This window comes from Mus musculus, chromosome 8, assembly GCF_000001635.26.
Source record: "Mus musculus strain C57BL/6J chromosome 8, GRCm38.p6 C57BL/6J".
Lineage (NCBI taxonomy): Eukaryota > Metazoa > Chordata > Mammalia > Rodentia > Muridae > Mus > Mus musculus.
Genome location: NC_000074.6, coordinates 43,666,869 through 43,673,166, shown reverse-complemented (window position 1 = coordinate 43,673,166; position 6,298 = coordinate 43,666,869). Strand labels below are relative to the sequence as shown.

The 6,298-nt window shown below is 36.5% G+C and overlaps 1 protein-coding gene across 1 annotated transcript in view; it reads left to right on the top strand.

Moving 5' to 3' along the window:
* The window catches only part of Adam34l (a disintegrin and metallopeptidase domain 34 like), a 78,536-nt gene that overhangs the window by 30,258 nt on the left and 41,980 nt on the right, over positions 1-6,298 (top strand). The window lies entirely within an intron of this gene.

The following is a 6,298-nucleotide window of genomic DNA, read 5'->3' as shown; positions in this document are numbered from 1 at the left end:
TGGAAATCTGAGAGAACAATATGAGGTTCCTGGTTTGGTTGCTGTATTCTCAGATCTTTAAATGCTTCTCAGTCATTCAAGATTTCTCTGAGGAGAGTTTTCAGTTTTAGGTCTGCACTGAATTTTTTAATTGGATTATTTGGATTCTTTGTCTTAACTTCTTTAGTACTTTAAATATTTGGAGTTTAACCCTCTGTCTGCTTTAGGGTGATTGAAGATCTTTTACAAATCTGTAGAATCTCAACTGGTCCTATTGGTGGTATCCTTTGACTTACAGAAGCTTTTCAGTGTCATGAAGTCCATGTATGTATTTTTTTATCTGTTTTTAATTAGATTATTTATTTATTCTCTTTACAACCCGCTATCAGCCCTCCTCCCCTGACATTACTCCCACATGTAAGTAATCCTACAAATACCCCTTCCCCTTCTGTTTAGAGAATGGGAAGCCAGGCTCTGGGTGTCCACTACCCACACATACCAAGTCACTGTGGGACTAGGCAAATCCTTTCTCACTGAGGCCAGAAACAGCTGTCTGTTCAGTGGCACAGGATCCACAGGCAGAGAGGGAAGGAACAAGCATGGATAGAGCCCCTGCTCAGGTTGATTGTGGGACCTGTAATGCCTGAGACACTGTGCTTGTTCAGCAAACTGTCTCCTGTACTGATGACCTCAAGGCTATGCCCATGACCTGTCCTATTAGATTTAAACCAGGAGCATTTGTTGAGCATGCACTCCCTTTCCCATTGGACGGTTTTGGCTTCCTTGTCAAATAATCAAGTGTCAATAGGTCTGTGGATTTATTTCAGTGCCCTTAATTAGATTCTGTTGATCAACCTATCAATTTCTATATCAAAATCATGCAGTTTTTCCTACTATTTTCCTGTAGTAAATGTTGAAGTCAGTGATAGGGATACCTCCACAGGTTCTTTTATTGTTCAGGGGTGCTTTAGCTATCCTGGTTTGAATGTTTGTTTCCATATGAAGTTGAAAGATTTTTTTTCAAGCCCTGTAAAGAATTGTGTTGGGATTTTGGAGGGAAATCAATTAAATCTGTACATTGGTTTTGGTAAAATAGCCATTTTCACACTATTTATCAAGTTGATCCATGTGCATGGGAAACTTTGCATCATTTGATATCTGTGGTAGGAAATATTTTAAAAGTGGCACCATCCCACTCTATACCCAGCTGCTCACTGCTCCAGCAGTCTCATGGCCTCTGCCTCTAGGCTATTCCCAGCCATGACCTATAGTGGTCTTCCCAGCTCTGGTTTGCTTGCCTCAGGGGTGCTAGTTCCTTCTCAGCCATCTACCCCCTTTGGCTACTTGTCTCAAATCCCCGTAACCCAGTAAATTAAAACTCTAGAAGCTTATAATTGATTAGTCAGATTTATATATCAATAAATTCTCAATTCATAGATGCCCACACAATAATCTCAGAGCCCATTGATAAGATTATAAACTGCCCACCTAGATAAGACAAATTATCCTATAATTATCCTTATATGATGTTCATAGCTACCTGTGACTATTTAAAGCCACCAGGAATCTAAATCGTCCTGTTCTTCCTCCATTTTCCTTCCTTCTCCTCTATCCCTATCTCTGAAAACCTTAGCTCTGCCTGTTTTTTCCCTGTCCAGTCTCAGGCTTCTTGTTGTATTAATATTTAAATTGATTGGACTACAGCTATTTTCTCCATTTTTTTTTCATCAGAGACTTGAAGTTCTTGTCCTATAGATTTTTCATTTGCTTGTCTAGAGTTACATAGAATATTTTATATTTTTGTGGCTCTTTTTCATGGTATTAACTCCCTAACCGATTTCACAGGCTGTTTATCACTTGTACAACGAGGGCTACTGGGTTTTGTGTTAATTTTATATCCAGCCACATGGATGAAGGTGTTTATCACCTGTAAAATTCTACTCTAGTAGAATTTTAGGGATCATTTATATATACTGTCATATCATATCATCTGCAAATTGTGATACTTTGTCTTCTTCATTTCCAATTTGTATCCCCATCATCTTTTGTTGTCTTAATCCTTTTGCTAGAACTTAAAGTACTATATTGGATAGGGAGAGACTGGACTTCCTTGTCCTGTCCCTGATTTTAGTGGAATGGCTTTAAGTTTTTCTTCATTTATTTTGATATTAGCTACTGCCTTGCTGTATATTGCCTTTAGTCTGTTTTGCTATGTAACCCTTGTGTTTCTAATCTCTCTAAGACTTTAAATATGAAGGGCTGTTGGATTTTTATCAAAGGCCCTTTTGGCTCCTAATAAGATGATCGTGTTTTGCTTGTTTGGTTGGTTGGATTTTTATTTACATGGTTGACTACATTGATATATTCTCATATATTGAACTACCCCTGCAATCTGGAATGGAGCCTACATGATAATGGTGGATGATGTCTTTGATGTGTTATTAGATAGATTAGGGTGAAAGTATTTTATTTAGTACTTTGCATCAATGTTCATAAGTGAAATCAGTCTGAAGTACTTTTTTGTTGTTGAATCTTTGTGTGAATTAGGTATCAAGATGACTGTGTCCTCATAAATTGATTATGTCAATGTTCCTTCTGTTTCTCTTTTGTAGAATAGTTTGAGAGTATTGGTATTATCTCTTCTTAAAATGTCTGATAGAATTTGGTACTGAAACCATCTGGCACTGGGCTTTATTTTTTGGTAGCCTGTTAATGACTACTTAGATTTTCCAATTTTGTGGAATACAGGCTTTTGAAATAACACCTAATGATTCTTGAACTTCCTCTGTATACTTTGTTTTGTCTCTCTTTTAATTTCTGATTTTGTTAATTTGGGAACAGTCATTTTACTGTTCAGTTATTTTCACTAAGGCTTTGACTATCTTGTTTGTTTCTCAAGAAATCAGCCCTGGGTTTTGTTAATTCTTCGTAATGTTCTCATTGTTTCTGATTGATTTCAGCCCAGAGTTTGACTACGTCTACTGACCTATTGGGTGTGGTTGCTTGTATTTTCTAGAGTTTTCAGGTATACTTTTTGATTCATTAGTGTTACTATTCTACAGTTTCTGTATGAATGTCCTTAGTGCTATGATTTTTCCTGTTACCACTGCTTTCATTGTGTCCCTTAAGTTTGGGTATGTTGTGTCTTCATTATTTATTTCTTCCCTGCCCCAGTGATTGCTACATAGTAAGCTGTTCAGTTTCTATGAATATATATGTGTTCTATTGTTATGTTGTTGCTGAAGTCCAACTTTAATCCATGGAGATCTGATAGGATGCAAAGGGTTATTTCAAATGTCTGATACCTGTTGAGGCTAGCTTTGTAACTGATTATATGGTCAATTATGGGTAAGGTTCAAGGAGGTGCCGAGAAGGTATATTCTTTAGTGTTTGCAAGAAGTGTTCTATTGATATCTGTTAGATCCATTGGAATTATAACCTCTGTTAGCTTCATTATTTCTCTGTTTAGCTTTTGTCTTGATGATCTGTTCTTTAGTTCAAGCGCAGTGTTGAAGTCTCCTACTATTAGTGGGGTTCAATGTGCAATTTAATCTTTTGTCATGTTTCTTTTACAAATGTGGATGCCCTTGATTTGGTACATAGATGTTCAGAATTAAAATGTCCTCCTGTTTGATTTTTCCTTTGATAAGTATAAAATATCCTTCCCCATATCTTTTGATTAATTTTGCTTGAAAGTCTATTTCAGTACATATTACAATGGCTACTCTAGCTGGCTTCTTGGGTCCATTTGCTTGGTAAATTTTCTTTTAGACTTTTACTGTAAGATAATGTCTATGTTTTTTGCTGAGATATGTTTCTTGTATACAGCAGAATGATGGATTCTGTTTACACATCCATTCTATTAGCCTAGTCTTTTTATTGGAGAATTGCAGTCATTGATGTGCCCCAAGATTTGGGTGTCAGTTGTATTCATTTTCATTTAATTTAGGATGGCTTAAATTTTCTTCTTGATTTCTTCTTTTAATCAGTGTTGATAGAGTCGCATGCTGTCGAGAGTCCATGACTTTGAGTCATCACTGTCACATGATTTGTTTTGATAGTCTGTTTTACTACTATCAACAAAATGTGATTTAATCTTGCATAGTATGAGATGGTCTCTTTTGGAGAAAGTCCCATGAGCTTGTGGAAACAGCATTCTGCTTTGTTACATTGAGAGATGGGGCCTCCAAATCCTATTTCTTGATAGTAATTCCTGTCTACTATTATCTGCCTTTAGGAAAAAAATCTAGAGTGAAATTGGAAATCTTAAAGAGCAGGTTTCTCTGGTCTCTGCTCTCACCTAGGTGGTATCCTTAGCCCTTGATCTGCAGGTAATTTTTGAAAAGATTTCAAAACTCCCCAATACATAATCCTAGGCCTATAAAGTTCAGCATAACTATGATATATCATGCCCAAAATTATGATCTAAGAAGTATAAGGGCTCCACCAACTCAGCCCACCATAAAAATCTGTCCTCCCACAGCCATGTAACAACCTCCAAAACCCTCAACATCTATCTACATCTTCTTCCCTTCAATCTCTAGTCTCAGTGTATAGAGCTCCATTTTACATGTAGCCCCCTTTGCCAATTTAGGAATGGATGTTTCTCATTATTGAGTGAGGGAACACTTTAGTACTTTTCGTCATTTTTTTTCACCATCATGGGAAGGTAATTAAAACCTGGATATTATTTCTTTAACACCCATAACTAAGAAGTAGATCATGTCAGTCAACTCTTTGTCCACTTTGCATATAAAATGGAATCATGAAGCTGTGTACAAATTTGTTTCATTGAATAACTATTAGAAAATTATATATTCTTTGGAAATACAATTTTTAATCACACTTAAACTTTTACATTATTTTTTAGTACTAAAGGAGATGTACTCAAAAGTAAAGCTAGAGGAGTTCCTATTATAAATGAATAAAGCTATCACTAAATGACTTTAATTGTCCTCTGTGCTTCCTTCCAGAATATCACCTGAGGCTCCCTGTGGGTTGAGGATAGGTTTCATTCACTCAGAAGAGAGAATTTCTGCATACATACAGGAAAAAAATCCAGTTCTCTTAAGTTTTACACAGGACCATGTATCTATATCCAAAGATGTGTGGGTTTCAATTCCATTTCTGAAATATTTTTGATATTAAAATTGTCTACTTACATGTAACATTACACATAACAGTACTTACATATAAAATTATCTAATCAGACATGGAAGTAAGACAGCTCTCTGGCAGGTAGGAAATGAGGGATAGACAAGTAAGAAGAGTGGCATACTTCTGGCTTCTTCCTCACCTTCCTGACAACAGTCAATGGCCTATTGTACTTTCCTTCCTTGAGCAGTCTTTGTCCTTCTGTCTGACTGGTATGGGTATGTTCAAGGCTAGTCCTAAATAAGGTTAACTGAAGTTGGTGGCCTATCAGCCTTGCTCTCTTTGTGTTTTCAGAAGTATGATAATGCTACCATGGCTAGGTGGGTGAAGACCCAGAATCTACTACAACTTGTTTGGGAAGGTTTCAAGGCATACTAGAGAAAAATGACAGAGCTTACAAAATCATGCCCAAGATCTCAACTTCCACATATGAACATCTGCTTTAAAAGTTGAATAGTGATGAGTCAGAATCATTTCCCATGAGATGTGGGTTAACAGAAGGAATAGCAAGAGCAGTAAGTGTTCTCTGCCACTGAGCCATCTCCACTGATGTACATACAAGAGTCTTGAATGGCAGTTCTATTCCCTTAGGCACAAGGATGATCTCTTGTATGTCCTCCTCTCCTTATGATTTCTGATGAGGAGTCAGATTCCAGGTATATTGGAACACACTTCTGCCATTTCCTTGTTTAGATTGTTGCTTTCTGCAGTCTCTCTAGTTAGTATGGTTGTTAATATGAAGTTAGTATGTGATGGGAATCATCATGTTTTACTGAAATATATTTCGTGAATTTATACACACACACACACAGAGGAGCTTCAGGAAGATATGGAATATATATTTATATAATATATAAATATATTTTTTCCACACTTTCCTGAAGCTCCTGGTGTGTTCCTATATAATTTTCTTTTTTAGCTTTTGAGACATAGTATCGTATAGAATCTGATACTCTCGATTTATGCTATCATTCCTAGAGAGAAACCCACAGAATCTTCTTGGCCTTTTCCACTTCAAAGAGCTAGTGTTGACAAATGTCATTAACCTCCCCAACTTCTGTGGGCTCTGTGAATCTAAATTTTATGTGTTATACTATTGTAAGCACTTCATCCACTGGGCCCTTTTTCCAAACCCAAACTAGTTTGTTTGATTTAATTTTATTAT